Raw genomic sequence first — 21,719 nt, 5'->3', positions numbered from 1 at the left:
GGGATTTTGACTTTTAATTCTCTATGTTTTAAAATATGAAAGGCTCCATTGGCTATACGATTATTGAATCATAACTCCTAACTTTGCTAAGCACTTTCCCTAATCCCATGCTTGTTTTTCCTCACATAATTTATCTCTATAAATTGCTTTTTTCTTTGAAGTCTGACATTGCTAAAATATTTAATTACTTACTTAAAAACAATGAAATTTGTTGTTTAGAATAAGAGTATAGAACAATTTGTATGGTTTTCATTGGTAAATATAAATTGTTGACTTACCATTCAAATGTCTAGCATACAGTAGTATATAAGAAAATTCATTTCAGAAGTAATCAAAAAGCCTAATTTGTAGTACCAGCATTGTCATTACAATGTACAAGTCACTTAAGATGTCTGGACACAATGTTTTGTTAATTTAAGAAAAGATTAGGACTAGATCCAGTCAGCAATATGCAGAGTCATGAGTTTTAGATAAGTGCTTTAGTCGTCCATGCAGAGAACTTATAAATGGACAACAATCTAATCTATAAATCTTTACCTATTTCAGGGCTTTTATAAAAAATTCTTTGTCATCTGTTTTACTGATTAGGTGCCTGAAAACACCTAAATTTAGAAAGTATCTCACTACCTAGAAAACCAGTGGACCAGGGATGCCTGGGTGGCTCAGTCAGTTAAGCATCTGACTCTTGATTTCAACCCAGGTCATGATCTCATGTCTTGTGAGATCAAGCTCAGCATTGGGCTCACCCTCACAGCATGGAACCTACTTGAGATTCTCTCCCTCTCTCTCTCTCTGCCCCTCACTCCACTCACACACTCGCTCTCTCTCTCTACCAAAGTAAATAAATAAACATTAAAAACAAACAAACAAAAAAAAGTGGACCAAATCTGTGAAAATACATGGTGCTGTGAAACTTGACTTTGTAACTCAAACTAAAAGTTGAAGCACCCTCCATAATAATCTTTTGGGTATAGCCAACATACATGGACAAAATGAAGAAGAGATTCAATTATGAGTGACAGAAACTTGCCCTGAAAATTAATATAAGTAAAATGGAGGATATTGACCAGTCAACTGACCAGGAAAAGAGAGAAAGAAGAAAAATAACAAGCTTAGCATATTTGAAAAAATAATCAAAAAACGGAGCACCACATCTTGACAACTGCTCAAGTCAACTATCAAGTCTACAGAGGAATTCAGATAGAGATAGCCTTCAAATTAATGTGTAAGTACAAATTCAGGCATAGAAAATGTCTTCTTTCAAGTGGAAAAAATGTATTCATCAAATAATATAGAGCTTAAGCTTTCTCAAAAACGAGGCTAGCATTTAAAAATGTATAGAGGCACCTGGGTGGCTCAGTTGGTTAAGTGTCTGACCTTGGCTCAGGTTATAATCTTGCAGTCTGTGAGTTTGAGCTCCGCATTGGGCTCTGTGTCTCCCTCTCTCTCTGCCCCTACCCTGCTCACACTCAGTGTCTCTCTCTCTCTCTCTCTCTCTCTCTCTCTCTCAAAAACTAAACATTAAAAAATACATAAATATTTATATATGTATACAGATAAATACACATGATATGATACACACTTATATGCATATATATATGCATATATGTGTGTATATATATATATATATATATACACACACACACATACATATACCATGTATATATGCTATCAAAAAAAAAAGTAGTGTGGAATAAGAGGGGCTTCTAAAAAGTGACATGTTTGGGGGTACTTGGACAGCTTAGTCAGTTAAGTGCAAGATTTTGGCTCAGATCATGACCTTGTGGTTTGTGGGTTCAAGCCCCGCATCAGGCTGTCTGCTGTCAGCATGTAGCCTGCTTCAGATCTTCTGTCTCTTTCTCTCTCTGCCCCTCCCCTGCACTCTCTGCCTCTAATTAGAAAGAAAGAAAGAAAGAAAGAAAGAAAGAAGGAAGGAAAGAAAGAAAGAACCATGTTTGTTTTTCATAAATAAATACTAGTAATTCGAATAAATAAGGATGGCCAGTTTCCTCCATGTTCATGGCAGCCCCCTAAATCTAGTTCTATGTATTTTCCAAAAAATACAAACAATCCAAGAGGACAGCAAATAAAACCAATCATAGCCAATAATTATACCATAGCAAAGAGACAGAAAATGCTATGAACATTAATGTCTGCATAAAGAAGTAGATAAGTATTCCAAAATGATCAGAACCATCTCTGCGTTGCAAATCAGGACCAGAATCAAATGGAGAATACATGATAATGATGAGAAAACACTATTTCTTAAAATTGAGAAAATGATACCCAAAAAGATGTAGTTCAACCCTGAGTGAAAAATAATAACAGAGACCTGGTGGATGAGAGTTGTGTTTCCTGGGGAATCTAAAGAGAAGTTTTAAAGCCACTGAGCAAAAAGTGATGGTCTTAGGAAGGCACTGCCTTTAGTGTCAGTTAAAAGGAGAACGTGGTCACTTGGACACTTGATACTGAAGAAGAGGAAGCAAGTGGTGGGTATTAAAGTTTCTACAGAAAGAGAAAAAGAATTGAAAGTCAAAATACTTACCACCTTCCCCCAAAATTGTTATCAGTTAAAGTAACTTCACATTCTTACAACAAAAACCCCCCAAACCTCAAAACTCAAATATCCTACCCAAAGCTATCACATCTTTCTATTATCTGTGGTCTAATCAAATATAAAATATTAAAAATTAACAGAAAATAGCAGGCCACATCTATACAAAACTACTGTAATTTAAAAATATAAATGATAAAAAAATGCCAAGTCACTGAAAATTCACCTGTCAAAACTCAATTATAATCCAGAGTAAGTAAAGCTATAACACAAAACCCAAGCTAGAGACTGGAAAACTCTTTTTTATAAATGCAAAAGAGGAAACATTTTAGATCTTAGTCTCTGCTGCATATTCCTTGTTTTGTTTTACCACCTTTCAAAAATGTAATAGACATTCTGAGCTCATGGACTATCCAAAAACAGACTGTAAACCAAATTAGGCCCAAGGCCATAGTTTTACAATCCCTGCCCTAAACTGATTTAATGTTCTTAAAAACTTTTGTAGATATTACAAAAAATTCCTTGAATTAGACTTTAAAGATTCAGAATATAAATACTAAAGAGTTGACGTAAGAAATAAGAATTGACTAAACTCAGAAAATAAACTAAAGTAAAATACAAATTCACCTCAAAAATAATGCATAAATATAAATATATAGATATTGATATATATTTTTGCAGGATACCATATGAGAATAAATTAGATGAAAAACACAGTAAAGAGCTCTTTAAAAAGGACAAATAATGCTAAAAATTGGAAAACAAAATAAGGAGGAAAAAAGGAACAAAAGAAAGCTATGGATATAAAATATATCAAAGGTTTAACGTATATATTTTAAGAACATATGAAAAATAAAAACAAAACAATGAAAGATAGTGAATATTATAAATTATAATCAAAGAACAGTTAAAACTCAACAAAGGAAAACAATCCAATAAAGAATTCTGAATACTTTGAACAGACAATTCAAGAAGATAAAAGGATAGCAAAGTAAGCATATGACAGATGCTAAACATCATTAGGCATTAGTAAAGCAAATTAAAACTTACAATAGTATACTGCTATGCACTGATTGGGATTGCTAAAAGTAAGAACAATTGGCTATACCAAGTGCTGACAGTGTTATAGAACAATTTGATGTCTCCTACATCGATGATAGGAATGTAATATGACACAACACTTTAGAAAACAATTTGATAATTTCTCCTCAAGTTAAATATTCATTTACTATATGACCCAGTAATGTCAATACTAGTTGTTTATGCAAGGGTAATGAGAAAGTATGTTTATCTAGTACCTGTATAAGAGTGTTTATGGTGAATTGACTTAGAACCATTTGGGAAAATCCAAATGTCCTTAAATTCCTCCATGGACATAAATAAAGAAAACGTGGTACATCCATGTAATGGAATATTACTCATCAATAAAAATACCAACTCACAACATAATAACATGGATGGATCTTAAATGCATTATACTGGTCCTGAGTTGGCAAACTATAATCCATCAGGTAAATCTGGCCTGCTAAGAGCCAAATATAGCCACACCATTCATTTACCTATTGTCTAAATCTGTTTCAAGCTATAATTACCAAGTTTGGTAGCTGTGACACTGTATTGCTCACAAAGCTGAATATAGTTACTCTTTGGTCCTTTACAGAAAATGTTTGCTGACCTCTGTGCTAAATTAAAGAAGCTAGATTCAATGGGTGACATACCATATGATTCAATTTACATAACATTTAAAAAAAAAATTTTTTTTAACGTTTATTTATTTTTGAGACATAGAGAGACAGAGCATGAATGGGGGAGGGTCAGAGAGAGAGGGAGACACAGAATCTGAAACAGGCTCCAGGCTCTGAGCTATCAGCACAGAGCCCAATGCAGGGCTTGAACCCACGAACTGGGAGATCGTGACCTGAGCTGAAGTTGGATGCTTAGCCAACTGAGCCACCCAGGCACCCCTATATAACATTCTTAAAAAGGCAAATATGGAATCAGAAAACATATCAGTTATTTCCAAGAACTGTAGGTCATGGGATGATTGAATTAGAAAAGGACATGACACAATTTTTCAGAGGTAATAAAATTGTTCAATACCTTGATTATGGTGGCAGTTAACCTGACAGTATGCACTTACCAAATTAGTAGAATTCTATACTAAATTGGGTAAATATTATACTATGTAAATTTTATCTTTAGGAAATGGAGGGACACCTGAGTGGTTCAGTGGGTTAAGCATCAGACACTTCACTTTGGCTCAGGTCATGCATGATCTCATAGTTCATGAGATCGAGCCCTGTGTCAAGCTCTGCACTGACGGCTCAGAGCCTACTTGAGATTCTCTCTCTTCCTCTCTGTTTGTTCCTCCACTGCTCACTCACTCTATCTCTCTCTCAAAAATAAATAAATTTGTAGAAATGAAAAAATAAATAGTTGGAAAGAATAATATCAAATGAATATAATCTTGATATCACAGAAGGAAGAATTAAGGCAAACTAGATTAAGCATTAAAAAGAAAAAAATGGGGGCGCCTGGGTGGCACAGTCAGTTAAGCGTCCGACTTCAGCCAGGTCACGATCTCGCGGTCCGTGAGTTTGAGCCCCGCGTCGGGCTCTGGGCTGATGGCTCAGAGCCTGGAGCCTGTTTCCGATTCTGTGTCTCCCTCTCTCTCTGCCCCTCCCCCGTTCATGCTCTGTCTCTCTCTGTCCCAAAAATAAATAAACATTGAAAAAAAATTTAAAAAAAAAAGAAAAAAATGAACACTCCATAATGCTAAAGACTAAAATTCACAATGATAATACAAATATATTGAATATTTGTGCACCTTCAAAGATAATGAGTGTGTATATATATATACAAAACAGAAAGTAAAAGAAATAGACCAAGAAACACTGATAATAAAATTTCATATACCACTTTCAGTCCAAAATTGATCAGTTGGATAAAGAATAACTAAAAATATTTAAGAACCAAACCGCATGAGCAATAAGTAGATCTGCTAAGAATATATTTAGACTTAGAGAATATACAGTCTTTTCAAGCACACGTGGAATATTCCCAAGAATTTTCCATGTCTTTCTTTTAAAAAACTCTCAATAACTTTTACAAACAGCATTCACTTTTTGTAATAAAATAAAATTCAAGATTATTATTATATTAGAGGAATAGAAAGCATTTCATTTAATAAACTTAGCTTCAAGTGAAAATAAAAACTAAAGTTGTAGAATTTATATAATATAGGGATTATGAAATACAATAGACTGGAAATGCAGTTACTGAAACATGAGGAAGTGGAGCTCCGAGCCACTGGAGTGGGTGTTGAAGTACAACCTGCTATAAGGCCAGTGTCCTACTAGGCTGGGAATGCAAACCTGGTGTACATGCTTATTTCTGATTTTATTAAAGAACAATACAAAAGGATACTGTTAATAGTGCTGTAACTGCAGAATTAAGGGTTTTTTTTTTTTTTCTTCCTGATGAAGGCTGTATTTAAGATATCTTCACCTGTCTCCAGTGCAGTTCATCTTGCACTGGAATTTGCTTAGGAATCAATTCAACTTCTGCCTCACGACGCCATTATTTTCATATTTGCTAATCACAGTAAACTAATAGTGACCTTATGTTGTAGAAAAGGAGCTTTATGTATTATTTCAAAACCTATAGGCTTGAAGGATACAATTGAAATTCCATAGTTTAAAGATCTTAGTAATCATAATTTACATGTGAATTTTTAGTATTAACAGTAACTGTATCTGAAATGTAGGATTTATATCTATGCCATATATCTTTGTTTGTTTCTACAAATTACAGGCATGATTATATACTCAGAAAGATATTTTACGTATATTTTAAGGAAGGGAATTCAGGGATCTGGAAAATGTCTTTTTCCACTCCATGCCATTAATATATTGTGTTTACTTCCATGAGTTACATTTTTTTAACTGAGATTATTAAAAGTAAATTCACCCATTAGGTTGATGATGATTTCTAATGGGAAAATCTGGGATCTCATGCCAATACCAGTTTAATCAATTTATTCACCATTCACCAATTCACTAAATCCATTCATCATTTACCATTTCACTCAATTTTTAACATGACATAAATCTAATTTGATTTATTTTATTTTTGAATTTACTTTTTCTTTTTAAATTTATGTTTTTTTTTTCTTTTTTTAATATAACTTATTGTCAAATTGGCTAACACACAGTGTGTACAGTGCACTCTTGGTTTTGGGGGTAGATTCCCCTGATTCATCCCTTACATACAATACCCAGTGTTCATCCCAACAAGTGCCCTCCTCAATGCCCATAACCCTTAAATTCATTTTTTTTTAGTTTTGTTTTTTTTTTAACTTATTTTGAAAGGGAGATAGAGAGCAGGCAGGGGAGGAGCAGAGAGAAATGAGACAGGATCCCAAGCAGACTTTGTGTTGTCAAGGCAGAGCCCGATACATGACTGGAACTCATAAACCATTAGATCACAACCTGAGCCAAAATCAAGTCTAACTGTTAACTGACTGAGCCACCAAGGCACCACTAAATTTATTTTAAGAACAAAATTAAGGGGCGCCTGGGTGGCGCAGTCGGTTAAGCGTCCGACTTCAGCCAGGTCACGATCTCGCGGTCCGTGAGTTCGAGCCCCGCGTCGGGCTCTGGGCTGATGGCTCAGAGCCTGGAGCCTGTTTCCGATTCTGTGTCTCCCTCTCTCTCTGCCCCTCCCCCATTCATGCTCTGTCTCTCTCTGTCCCAAAAAAATAAGTAAACGTTAAAAAAAAAATTTTTTTTAAAAAAGAACAAAATTAAAAGTAAGATCTTATTAAAAGGTCCATGCTCTTCTTACTTTTTTTTTCCAGTTAATGCATTTTAATCATCTCTTAATGTCAATACAAGTATTTCTACTTATGGAAGCACTATATTTTCCCATTATTTACCAACAGATTTTAAGTTATTATCATTGCTTCATAATTCCACACCATCCTGTGAAAAACATGTTTGATACATTTGAGTAATCTTATAGAATAAACTTTTGTAAGTAAGTTGAAAGGTCAAATGATAAGCACATATAGAAGTCCAGCGAATGATATCAAATTTCACACTAAAAATTTTTGGCATATCGACTTGTTGATATGTTCACCAACAGTTAAAAATAAAAATGTCCATTTTATAAGGTTTTTTCTTTTCTGTAGCTTAATTTATTATAAAAATACAGTATATAATACAAGTAACATACAAAATGTGGGTTACTCAATTCTTTATATTTTTGGTAAGGTTTCCAGTTAACAATAGGCTATTAGTACTTAAGGTTTTAGGGAGTCAAAAGTTACACATTTTTTACTACATGGGCGGTGGGGGGGAGGTTACTCCTGAGGGTCAGCTGTACTTTTATTTTCCATTGTTGTTTTCCTATGTAGTTTTTTGTTTTTGTTTTTAAATCAATTGCCTGGAGTTAACAGCACATGATTTATAGCTTGCTATATATAAATGTTATAGATTGCCTATGATACTCAAACACAGGTGTTCATTGTCAGAAATCAGTATAATTATGTATATATTTGGTTAAAGTACATTTAGGAAAAGTAGGCTTCCATTCCTATTTAAGAGTTAAATAGGTTGTATCTTAATTTTAAAATCAATCCCAAGATGTTAACTCCAACAGATTTTTCAGCTTTTCAAAATTACTTGTCTAAATATGTATCAGCCTATTTCTGGGTTCTCTATTCTACTATGTTTAATGATTTGTTTGAGCCAGTACTATACTGTTTTGATTATTATAGCTTTATAATAATCTTGAAATCACTTGGTGAAATAAGTCTGGTTAAAAAAACACTAAAGTCAAATTCAAAGAAATAGAAAGTAGAATAATGGTTACCAGGGCCTGTCAGGAATATGGAGAAAGGGGAACCCTCTTACACTGTTGGTGGGAATGGAACTTGAGGCAGCCACTCTGGAAAATAACACAGAGGTTCCTCAAAAAGTTAAAACTAGAGCTACCCCACAATCCAGCAATTGTGCTACTATGTATTTACCCAAAGGATACAAAAATATTGATTCAAAAGGATACATGCACCCAGATGTTTATAGCAGTATTATCAACAGTAGCCAAATTATGGAAAGAGCTCAAATGTTCATCAACTGAAGAATGGACAAAGATGATGTGACACATACACACACACACACACACACACACACACACGGTGGAATATTACTCAGCCACAAAAAAAGAATGAAATCTTGGAGCACCTGGGTGGCACAGTCAGTTAAGCCTCCAACTCTTGATTTCAGCTCAGGTCATGATCTCATGATTCATGGATTCAAGCCCCACATCTGGGTCTGTGCTGGTAGTGTGGAGCCTGCTTGGGATTCTCTCTCTCTCTCTCTCTCCCCTCCCCTGCTCATGCTCTCTCTCTCTCAAATAAAGAAGGAAAACTTTAAAAAACTAAATAAAACCTTTCCATTTTCAATGATGTGAATGGAACTAGAGTGTATGATGCTAAGCAAAATAAGTCAGTCAGAGAAAGACAAATACCATATGATTTCATTCATATGTGGAATTTAAGAAATGAAACAGATAAACAGGGGGGTAAAAAAGAGAAGGAGAGAGACAAATCATAAAACTGACTCTTAATCGTAGAGAACAAACTGAGGGTCGCTGGAGGGGAGGTGGGTGGAGGGATGGGTCTAAATGGGTGATGGGTGTGAAAGAGTGCACTTGTTGTGATGAGCACTGAGTGTTATATGTAAGTGGTGAATCGCTAAATTCTACTCCTGAAACTGATATTACACTATATCCTAACTAACAGGAATATAAATAAAAACTTGAAACAAACAAAATCAAGAAGAAAACCAAAAAAGAGAACAAATAACTCAGCTCTGGCTTACACTGCCAAAATTTGATTCCCAATTCTGCCATTTATTAACTTTGTGCTCAAGTTAATCTCTTTATGTTAAGACTCCTTATTTGAAATGGATTGGTTATTATGAAGCTAAGATTTAAATACACTGAGGCATGGAGAGTTAATAATATTAATATTAATTTATTATTAATTAAGGAAAAATAGGGAGATTTTTTTTCTTTTAAAGTGTTGGAAACCCCAAGAGCTAAGAAATACATTACATGAGTCTTTCCTCTTATTTTTTTCTTTCTTTTACTTTTCTTTTTTTTTTAATTTAAGGTGTAAAACATGTTGATTTGATACCATTATATATTGCAAAATGATTATCACCATAACATTAGCTAAAGCCTCTATCACATTACATAATTACTCTTTCTTTTCCTATCCACCCATTAGATACTCAGAAGTCACTCGTCGTGTAAGTGGAATTTTGTACCCTTTGACCAGTATTTCCTGATTTACCTCACTCCCCAGCCTTTGGTAAGGTTTTTATATTAATAGAGAAAAGAATGAGATTTCCCACATAGCCAATCCTTACTATATAAATGCAAGCTTTTATTATTCTATTGTTGGAACTATATAGAAACAAATCTTTTCAATTGACATATTAAGTGTTCAATGTAATTATTTCAAGAAAAAAATGCTGTTCGTAGTGTTCTTGCTAATAGCATATCAGTGACTCCATTATAAGTAGTTAACAAAACTGTAGAAAGTTGAAATATACATTTTATCTGAATCTCCACCTCTATATCCTTGTTTCAGAATATCTCCATTTAAAATAAACTGAAGGTTGCCAGAGGGGAACAGGGTGAAGGAATGGGCAAAATGAATGAAAGGGAGCAAAAGATACAGGCTTTCAGTTATAGAATGAATAAGACATAAGAATAAAAGGTATCACATAGGAATAAAATCAAATGATATCGTAATAGAATTGTATGCTGACATGACAGATGGTAACTACACTTGTGATGAACATAGCATAACATGTAGACTTATTGAATCACTATGTTGTACACTGAAAACTAATGTAACACCGTGTGTCAACTATACTCAAATAAAAACTTTACGTAAATAAATAAATAAATAAATAAATAAATAAATAAATCTACAATAAAGTAAAATAAAATAATAAAGCTGTGAGTGGTAAAATTATATGAATAGAAAAGACAGAATTAAGGCGACATCTGTAGTCAGATTACATTTTTGTCTCCACTCATCAAAATATTTTATAATTTAAATTAAAATTGGCAGGCATTTAAGTGCTTACTTTTTACATAAATATATATGAATTAGTATATGCAAACCAGTTAGCTAGTTTGATCATTGGGCACATATTCTGCATTTTAAACAAAGTAAAATCTGGCACTACATATTTAGAATATGTTTTAGCTAGTTTGCTTTTGGATAGCAAGCTGCCCCAAATCATTTATTATACAGTCCATTTATCTATTCCAATTTGTACAGATTATTCTTTCTTCAATGTGTTTTAATATCTCTTCTGTGATTCATTTAGCTTTATATACATGTAGATTTCTTCCTGCATTCTCTTTTTAATTCCATGATTTGTATCCTGTGTCATATTTCATTCTTCAAGATCTATAGCATTAAGAGCGCCTGGCGTGGGGTGGGGGCGCCTGGGTGGCTCAGTCGGTTGAGCGTCTGACTTCGGCTCAAGTCACGATCTCAGGGTCTCAGGGTCTGTGAATTGGAGCCCTGCGTCTGGGTCTGTGCTGACAACTCAGAACCTGGAGGCTGCTTCCAATTCTGTCTCCCTTGCTTTTTGCCCCTCCCCTGCTCATGCTCTGTCTCTCTCTTTCTGTCAAAAATAAATAAACATTAAAAAAAATATATTTTTTAAGAGCACCTGGGTAGTTCAGTGGGTAGAGTGTTCAACTCTTGATTTTGGCAATGAGCCCAGTGTTGTGTGATCAAGCTCAAGGCACAGCACAGAGCCTGCTTGGGATTCTCTTTGACCCTCTCCCCCACTGTTCTCTCTCTCTCTCTCTTAAATTAAAAAATAAATAAACAAACTAACTAAAGCATTATAATTAGTCTAAATATATATAGGAAAGTCACCTCCTTTAAATTTTTCATTCTTATCTTGGCCCTTTTTTTTTTAATGTTTATTTATTTCTGAGAGAAAGAGAGTGTATGAGTAGGAAAGGGGCAGAGAGAGAGGGAGACACAGAATTGGAAGCAGGCTCCAGGCTGTAAGCTGTCAGCACAGAGCCTGATGCGGGGCTCCAACTCAGGAGCAATGAGATCATGACCTGAGCCAAAGTTGGATGCCTAACTGACTGAACTATTCAGGCACCCCTATCTTGGCTCTTACTTTTCCATATAAATTTTTGGTTAGTGTGTGAAATTCAACAAAATAAGTATTCCCATATTCGAATGTGATTAGACAATGTGTAGTTTGTCATTTTTGTCTGAGTATGTTGTCTCCATATAAGTCTTACATATATTTTTAAGGTTTATACCTATATAATTATAAGTGTTTCTATTATGAATGGAATCTTCATTATAGATTTGCAATTTTTGTTTTTTCTACTTGTTTATTTTCAGATACATAGGAAATCTCTTATTTCTTAATGGAAATCTTGCGTCCGGCAGTCTAATAGACTTATTAAGTCTATTTTTCTTTATATTCTCCTGAGATTTTATGTAGACAATCATTATTTCTACTAAAATTCATACTTTATCTCTAACAAAGATTCTGGTCTTACTGCTTTGGTCAGAATTTTAGTGCATTGAAAAATATAAGTGGAAGAGTAGACATGTATTTTTTGGTTATTAATAAAAGTATCTAATATTTCACTAATATTATCTATATCACAGGTTAGGAAAAAAATTTATAATTGTAGGACATGCTTTTTAAAAAATTTTTAAATTTTATTTGTTTTGAGAGAGGGAGAGAGAGCATGAATGTGGGAAGAGCAGAGAGAGGGGGAGAGGGAATCCCAAGCGGGCTCCACACTCAGAGCAGAGGCCAATGCAGGGCTTGATCTCACGACCCATGGAATCATGACCATGAGCCCAAACCAGGAGTTGCATGCATAACCGACTGAGCCACCCAGGCGCCCCAAGAAATACTCTTAATTTTGTTCTGAGTTTTAACATGATGGACACTGAACTGCATCCAGTGTTTTTTCTACACCTATTAAGATGATTATGTTTTTTCTTTTTTCTTAAGGCATTGAACTGTATTTACAGATATATTTACTTTAACTGTATTTGCATGCCTATAATACTTTTTAAAATTTACATATTCTTTATACATTACTTGACTTTGCTATTATTTGATTTATAAATTTTCCAAATATTTTCATAGAATGATCTCTAGTTTTCCTTTCTCTTTGTATTGTTTTTATTATGCTTATAAAAAGCCCCTTAAAGTGCTATATAGGAAGATATCTTTTTCAATTGTTTAGAATAATTTGCATAAATGAGAGATTAGTGTTTCCTTGAATTTTGATCAAACTTGACTGAAGATTCTCAGAACTTGGTCAGTTTATTTTATTTTATTTTTAATATGAAATTTATTGGCAAATTGGTTTCCATACAACACCCGATGCTCATCCCAACAGGTGCCCTCCTCAATGCCCATCACCCACCCTCCGCTCCCTCCCACCCCCATCAACCCTCAGTTTATTCTCAGTTTTTAAAAGTCTCTTATGGTTTGCCTCCTTCCCTCTCGGTAACTATTTTTTCCCCTGCCCCTCCCCCTCCCTCCATGGTCTTCTGTTAAGTGTCTTAGGATCCACATAAGAGTGAAAACATATGATATCTGTCTTTCTCTGTATGACTTATTTCACTTAGCATAACACTCTCCAGTTCCATCCATGTTGCTAGAAAAAGCCATATTTCATTCTTTCTCATTTCTCATTGTATATATAAGCCACAATTTCTTTATCCGTTCATCGGTTGATAGACATTTAGGCTCTTTCCATAATTTGGCTATTGTTGAAAGTGCTGCTATAAACATTGGGGTACATGTGCCCCCATGCATCAGCACTCCTGTATCCCTTGGATAAATTCCTAGGAGTGCTACTGCTGGGTCATAGGGTAGGTCTATTCTTAATTTTTTGAGGAACCTCCACACTGTTTTCCAGAGCAGCTGCACCAGTTTGCATTCCCACCAACAGTGCAAGAGGGTTCCCATTTCTGCATATCCTCTCCAGCATCTATAGTCTGCTGATTTGTTCATTTTAGCCGCTCTGACTGGCATAAGTGATATCTCAGTGTGGTTTTGATTTGTATTTCCCTGATGAGGAGTGAGGTTGAGCATCTTTTCATGTGCCTGTTGGCCATCTGGATGTCTTCTTTAGAGAAGTGTCTATTCACGTCTTCTGCCCATTTCTTCACTGGATTATTTTTTTTGGGGGTGTGGAATTTGGTGAGTTCTTTATAGATTTTGGATACTAGCCCTTTGTCCGATATGTCATTTGCAAATATCTTTTCCCATTCCGTCGGTTGCCTTTTAGTTTTGTTGATTGTATTCTTTGCAGTGCAGAAGGTTTTTATCTTGATGAAGTCCCAATAGTTCATTTTTGCTTTTAATTCCCTTGCCTTTGGAGATATGTCAAGTAACAAATTGCTGTGACTAAGGTCAGAGAGATTTTTTTCCTGCTTTCTCCTCTAGGATTTTGATGGTTTCCTGTCTCACATTCAGGTTTTCATCCATTTTGAGTTTATTTTTGCGCATGTTGTAAGAAAGTGGTCTAGTTTCATTCTTCTGCATGTTGCTGTCCAGTTCTCCCAGCATGATTTGTTAAAGAGTCTGTTTTTTTTTTTTTTTCCATTGGATATTCTTTCCTGCTTTATCAAAGATAAATTGGCCAAACTTTTGTGGGTCCAATTCTGGAGTCTCTATTCTATTCCATTGGTCTATGTGTCTGTTTTTTGTGCCAATACCATGCTGTCTTGATGATTACAGCTTTGTCGTAGAGGCTAAAGTCTGGGATTGTGATGCCCCCTGCTTTGATCTTCTTCTTCAATATTACTTTGGCTATTCGGGGTATTTTGTGGTTTCCATACGAAGTTTAGGATTGCTGTGTTCAAGCTTCGAGAAGAATGCTGGTGCAATTTTGATTGGCATTGCATTGAATGTGTAGATTGCTTTGGGTAGTATTGACATTTTAACAATATTTATTCTTCCAATTCATGAGCACAGGATGTTTCTCCATTTCTTTGTATCTTCTTAGCGTTTCCTCAAATTTTGATCAAACTTGACTGAAGATTCTCAGAACTTGGCAAGTTTATTTTGTATAATTTTTTTTTCCTAATTTGATTTCCTTGGTGAAGGTACATTTACTTCAATTTAATTTCATCTTGAGAAATTTTTGGCAAATTTTATTTTTCTTTTAAACTATTTCATCTAGTTTTCAAATATATTTATATACATTTATTGAGAATATTCGCCTATGATATTCTGATCTCCATTGCACATGAATACATGTTCTCTCTCTCTGGGGGGGTGGTGTTGGTTTATTTAAATGCCACGTTTTCCTTAATCAATTACGGATCATTTACTTTTATGCGTCTTCAGGTTTTGGTTGATCCTTACTAGGTTTCATTGTTTCTCAAGTCATTAATTCTTACTTTTAAACTTTTATATTTGTGTATTTTTAGAATATGCCATGGCATTTGCTTTCTGATTTTTTTACTTGAATATATATTGCATTAATATTCATTTATTTTTAAATAATTTTTAATGTTTATTTATTTATTTTGAGAGAGAAAGTGAGTGTGTGGAGGCGGGGCAGAGCGAGAGGGAGAGAGAGAATCTTGAGCAGACTCCATGTTGTCAGCACAGGGCCCAACTCAGGGCCCAATCCTACAAACTGTGAGATCATGACTTGAGCTGAAATCAAGAGTTGGAGGCTTAACCAACTGAGCCACCCAGGCACCCCTCATTAATGTTAACTTAGTATCATTTCTGTTGTATGCTTCCAAGCTTAGAAATCATCTAAGCATTTCTTAGTAAAATCTAAAAGGTCTATATGAAATGTTTTTGCTATCTTTCACTTTTAAATATTTTATAAATTCCATTACAATTTCATCTTTGACACATCAATTATTTAGTAGTCTTTTCTCAGTTTTTCCATGTTGTGATGGATGCCTATCTAAGAGGTATTCTTTTATGAAGTGAATTATAATCACCTTTTTTCTTGCTGTGCACATGGGATTTCTGCATTCCATATAAGAGAAAAACCCCAGGTTCACCACATACCACACACAGCTGTAAGATACATTCTACTTTTTCCATTATAATTCAGATAAAATAACTCTACCTTGAACTACAAACTCCAATTAAGAAATAGAGGAAGAATACTTATGATGTTCTAAGCATTCTTCAACAATATGACAGAATCATCATCACTTAAAGGGAACACTTATTTTTGCAGCCATTTTCCAGTGGATCTTTCTCAGGTATTTCATTTTATTTTTAATCAGAGATTTTGCATTAAGACAGTAAATTCAAGGAGTGTGCATATATAGGACCTCAGTAACCAGATTTATTTACTTAACTGTTTTTTCATGTGTAAAAGAGGAATAATAATAACACCTACTTTATTGATTTATTGCATGTATTGAGTAAATATTTTAAAGCATTTACCACAGTTTCTGAAACCTGGTAAGCAATAAATATTATTTAAATAAAAAGCATATTGTTAAGTATAAAATATTTAGCATTTTTTCTACATAAAACTTGTACTAAAACCAAGTATGTTGTTTCATAAAAAATAAGTATAAGTATAATAAATATCATAACAAAATGATTTTTTAATTCAAAATAGATGTTCATAGAAAAATAGACATTTTGCTTTTACTTCAGTGAAACCAGAGCTTTAAGTAATTTCTGAACCCCAGGAAATGTATAACTGCCATGAAAACTGAGACAAACATAAGAAAATAGCTGCATAAAATAAAATATATTCTTCGAACTGTTGCTTATAGTCAATCATAAGCCTTGTGATTGAAGGTTACCAAGTCCTACCTATGTATCATAAGCCACAGAAATGAAACTGGGAATTCACAAGAGGAGGAGAATATTCTTTCCATGGATCAGACCAATCTCAAACTGTGTCACAGGAGTTCTGGGACTCTGTCTTCTTCCCTCTCTTTCTGTGCACTCTTAACCATTCCATTGGACAAGGAAAGATCTGTCTGATAAAAGAACATTTGAATCCAAAATGGATGAAGAGGAAACCAAAATCAGAACTGGGGAGAAACAAATCAGGATTTGACAGTCTTCAAAGGTACAAGAATAGTGACAGATAACCGAAATAAGGAAAGCCAAATGGTTTTCAAGTACATATGTTTCTAAACTCCCAAACACATATGGAAATATTCTAATGAAACTTTAAAAAATCCTAGCTATAAATAAAATCCTAAAACGCAACTCAGAAAATTGATTAGAAGAATACCATCAAGATATACAAAGGATATAGATGCAACTTAAAGCTTCTAGAAAATGGAGTTAATGTAAAATCATCATTTCACTTTGGGAACTACCCTCTTTCTTATATTACTCTGAAGTACAGATATCATCATATAGATTTTGACACATAGTATAATGTAGGCAAGATGATAGTAGCTATTCATGAGTCCTGTTGATTTAACTGAAGAGTAATTAAGCTGGGAATTAAGATATTAGGGTATTTTTTAGTGCACACTCATTTATTCTCACTCTCTCCCTCCATATCTTTAAATAACTCTAAATACTGCACTTTATTTTTTTTTTAAATAATGTTTATTTTTGAGAGAGAGCATTAATTAAGGAAGGGCAGAGAGGGAGTTAAGAGAATCTGAAGCAGGCTCCTGGCTCTGAGCTGTCAGCACAGAGCCCAATGCAGGGCTCGAACTCACGAATGGTGGGATCATGTCCTGAGCCAAAGTTGGATGCTTAACGGACTGAGCCACCCAGGTGCCCCAAAACACTACACTTTAAATCTAATTCTGATGTTTATAACATGTGTTGTGTGGAACTGTCTGGGCACAGTTTCCTTACCTGTAAAATAAGTAGTTCATTTTAAATAATCACTGTGATTCCTCAGTGACCCAAATTTCTAATTCCATGAAAACAATTGGTTATATCTTAAAAATAACATACCCAATGTTGGTCCTATTGTACATTTCAGTTAAGTTTTCCAGAATTCTATTGAAATATAATTTTTTTTCTTGAAAAATACTGTCTGGTTCTTCTTCTTTGTGTATTTTGTTTAAAGTGTGAAAGTAAAGTTTCAATACATTTTAAACAAACGATGATTTCAAGATTTATGTCATGTTATTTGAAAAGTAAGTTTAGCTAGGTGTATATGATTAGAATTTTAGCCTTAAGACAAATATATGAGGCTTAAATTTGCACATGTGAGTACCATTTAGCCCTGAAACTGAAAGCCAAAATAACAGTAACTGAAATAAGATTAAAGTTTATTGTCTAGGTGAAGTGATGTTCACAAGTAGGTGGTACCATACTGAGATGGATGTTCCATGGTTTATCAGGAACCATGTTCTTTCAGATTTACCTTCTATCCTTTTCCATTTCTCTCTCTCTCTCTCTCTCTCTCTCTCTCACGCACACACACACACACACACACACACACACACACAGAATAGATACTAGAAAGCCAGCAGTTGTATCCAGGTCCAAGCTGTAGAAAAGTTATAGAAACTGAAGGCAAAGTGGCTATATTGCCAAAGGAGCCTGTCTTTTTTTAGTACTTGTCTGGAAGCAGTCGATATGGTCTGCTTTTATATCTTATTGGTCTGAATTCTGTGACTTGGACACATTAACTAAAATGCAGGCTGAGAATATATATATTTTAGTTGTATTTTTATTAACAAGGAAGAAAAGGAGAGTAGATATCCATAAGAAAACATATATTGCACTCTCTCTTTCATTTTCTTCAAATTCGCTGAAATAATAATATGCCTGTGATGGCTTATTTTATGACTTAATTTGACTCGTTATTCAATCAAATGCTGTGTAGGTGTTGTCATGAAGGTATTTTGCAGAAACCAAGGCTATAATGTTTGACTTTAAGTAAGGGAGTTTATCCTAGGTAATGAGAGTGGCTATGAGTCAGGAAATTGAAAACCTTAAGAACAGAGCTGAAGCTTGCTTTCCTGAAGAAAAAACTCTGCCTGTGGAATGCAGCTTCAGCTTCTTTTATAGAATTCCAATGTACCCTTTCTGAGTTACAACCACTCATATGTTGGGGGCGGAGGATGGGTTGTCTATAAATGAGAACATGAGGGAACTTTTGGGATGATGGAAATTTTCTGTATCCCAACTGTGGTAGTAGACACAAAACTCTGAATTTTCCAAAACCCATGGAACTATATACCAAAAGATTTAATTTCATAGTATACAAATTTTAAAAGGAAATAACAAGGATGAGGGGGGAATAAAAAATGGAACACAAACTGTAACAAAGAGATCTATCTGTAATGATTAATACAACCACTTTGAAGGAGAAGAGAAACACTAAGTAAATTTGGAAAACAATATTTTGCCTCCATATTGTAAGACAAAAGATGATAGAACTGTATACAACTACTGTGCTCTAGTTAGTATATTTTTTACTCACAGCTGTATGGATTAGCAATCCTGATACTACTTAAGAAAATACTACAGTTGAATCAATCAATCAATCAATCAATCAATAATGAGAGCAATGGCTCCCAGTGTCAGAGAAGGAAATTACAGGTAAAGAAAGTGGAAAAACTAGAATGAATCTTGTATTTGATTGAAATTGGGGTATTATTAGTATGAACAAACATTTTAAAAAATATATATACAGTATGGTACGGAAAGTAATATAGATGCGGGTTCATGTAGATTAGTATACACACATATAATTCTTAGCTCTGTCTGCTCAGCAGGTAGATGAAGGGACATCCCTCCTCACACCACTGTAGCTGTACTGCCCATCTTTCAGAAACTTGAAAGAGCCTTTCTTTCTCCCACCCAAGGGTCTTTGAACATATTATTCTTTCTACATGGAATGTTCTTTCCCTCTGTCCTAACCTGTACTAAGTTCATTCTCAAACTTAATTCAATTACATAGAGAAAACTTTCTTAACCACCTTGATAAAGCCAAGTGTTTGTGTAATATGCTTCCTAAGTACCAATTTTAAACATTTTTACATTTATAATTTCTTGTCTGATAGCCTGAATAATATTCACTTTTCTTGATAATCTATGAGGACTTTGAGTATTGGGACCATGTCAGTTTTTTGTATGCCACTGGTACAGTGCCTGGCACAATATAAGTCATCAGTTCATATGAGCTGAATGATTTCATTGAGCAAGCACCCATTTCTCTTTCCATATCACCCTCCCCATATGCATTTTCCATTCACACTGTATAAGAAAAAGTACAATGAGGTGAATTTGTCAGCTGCCAACCTGATTTTCCACTATTGAGAACAGTCTTAAAGCAATCCATCTCATTGGCATGGAACTCCTTAGCCCACCAAATCCTGCCTTTGGCTAATAGGCACGTCCTAGTACATTCTGTTGTAGACAGGAAGGTAGATTTCATGTCATTGGCAATTCTACTTTATGCAGATCTTCTTTCTGTAATCACTTCCCTCAAATATAGGTGGAGGCAGAGCAGACAGAGATTCATGGGCCATATTTTAGATTTGAAATATAAGTTTTGGCCTTAACACCATAATTAACCAACCATAAGAGCTTAGCAGGTCATGCCACATCGCTGGGGTTTCATAGGCTCATTTGTTAGAATAGGTTGTTGGTTTACCCTTTCTCACAGATCTTCTTCACTACAATATTCAATTCCAGATGCTAATGAGCTGTAAGGAATTGTTAGTAACTTATTGTCCCCCAAAACATTGTAATTAGAATGCTATATCATTGGCTGTAAAACACTTGGGGCTTTATAAAGAAGAAGTATTCCAGTAATGCAAAGTAGTTCTGTGATTGTAAAAATTTTATTATCATTATAAAAATGAAAGTGCTGGTTTATAGAGAATTGGTATAAATCCTAATGTTAAAACAAATTTTGAAATAAAATTATTTCAGTGATATAAAAATTTATTACTTGTTTACTTATTATTCTACCAAAAGTATCTCTCATGTTGACCATGATTGCAACATTATCCCCTCACTACAAAGACAGAGCCTACTATATGCCAAGTACTATGCCAAGTAATTCAAAAACAAATGAGATTTTTTTCCCTACAGAAAAAACTCAGAGCTAACCCATAAGCTAATAAACATAAAATACATTATATATGCTGATTCAGGTAAGCATAGAATCTTATGAAGGCATGCAAGAACAGAAAATAGCACAACCTCAAGATAAATTTGTTAAGTTCAAAAAAACCTTCTTGCAAGAAGTGATACCAAGTTGAATTCTGAATAACAAGCCAGATTCTTATCCATAGTTGTTTTTTTTTTTTTTCCTGGTACCAGATCGACTTGTTTACTCCCATTCATTTTGGAAAAAAATTGCATATATATCGGAGAATTCCCCATTCAGTTGATAATAATTACTCTGAAAAGAACTCTCAAGTGCAGTTTATGTTCTCATTGAAGTCACAAATAATGGGGAGGGTGGAAAAGAATGTACAATAAAGGAAAGTAGAACATGTCAGTAATGAAAGTTAGATAGACAGATACATTTAAACATTCATGTACTAAGAGATTTCTATGATTCCTGGAGATGCCTTAAGTCATGTTGGGTGAAACAAGGAAGGATTCCCAATGGAAGTAAACTAGAGGATAATAGAGAGAAAGGAGAATGTGTGTGTAAATGCCCCTCCCATAGTGAGATGATGTCTTGTTACATGGGCTAAGTTTCTATGAATTAATGACACATATTGTTTATACATAACAGAATGTAATGTCTCAATAATTCATTAGTTTGTAGGGGGAAAAACAGACTATAAATTGGGTACAAAAGAAGGCTTTATTCTTTATGGCATCTAAAAGGCCTGGTATTATTGTCTTCATGGATTGAAGGGAAGAAATTCAATAGTTGAATCATACTTCAATGGCTTCTTATTTTCTTGTCCTTTGACTCTAGCTATGAGAAGCATACCGTTTAGAAGTAATTACTCAGATTTAACTTTTGAAATAATATGGAAATAATTTGCTTATATTTTTTATTATTTCATTAATAATTTTAATTCCTCTATGTAAAAACTGGTATGAAAAATATGAAAGTAACTCAGAAAGTAGAAAAGAAATGGTGATAATAATAAAAGGGTGTCCATGTATTCTAGCACTTACCC

At 34.2% G+C, this 21,719-nt stretch overlaps 1 long non-coding RNA gene across 1 annotated transcript in view; it reads left to right on the top strand.

Annotated features, from left to right (window-relative positions):
- LOC147582525 (uncharacterized) overlaps positions 1 to 9,937 on the top strand; it is a 166,783-nt gene extending 156,846 nt beyond the window's left edge. Inside the window, exon 3 of the long non-coding RNA XR_015248740.1 lies at positions 9,849 to 9,937. This is a non-coding gene — a long non-coding RNA (uncharacterized LOC147582525). The remainder of the gene's footprint in view (positions 1 to 9,848) is intronic.
- The last annotated feature ends 11,782 nt before the right edge of the window (positions 9,938 to 21,719 follow it).

Source organism: Puma concolor, chromosome A3, assembly GCF_028749965.1.
Source record: "Puma concolor isolate L17-30 chromosome A3, mPumCon1.1.hap2, whole genome shotgun sequence".
NCBI lineage: Eukaryota > Metazoa > Chordata > Mammalia > Carnivora > Felidae > Puma > Puma concolor.
The sequence above is the reverse complement of the archived record's forward strand: the minus strand, read 5'-3'. Positions and strand labels throughout refer to the sequence as shown.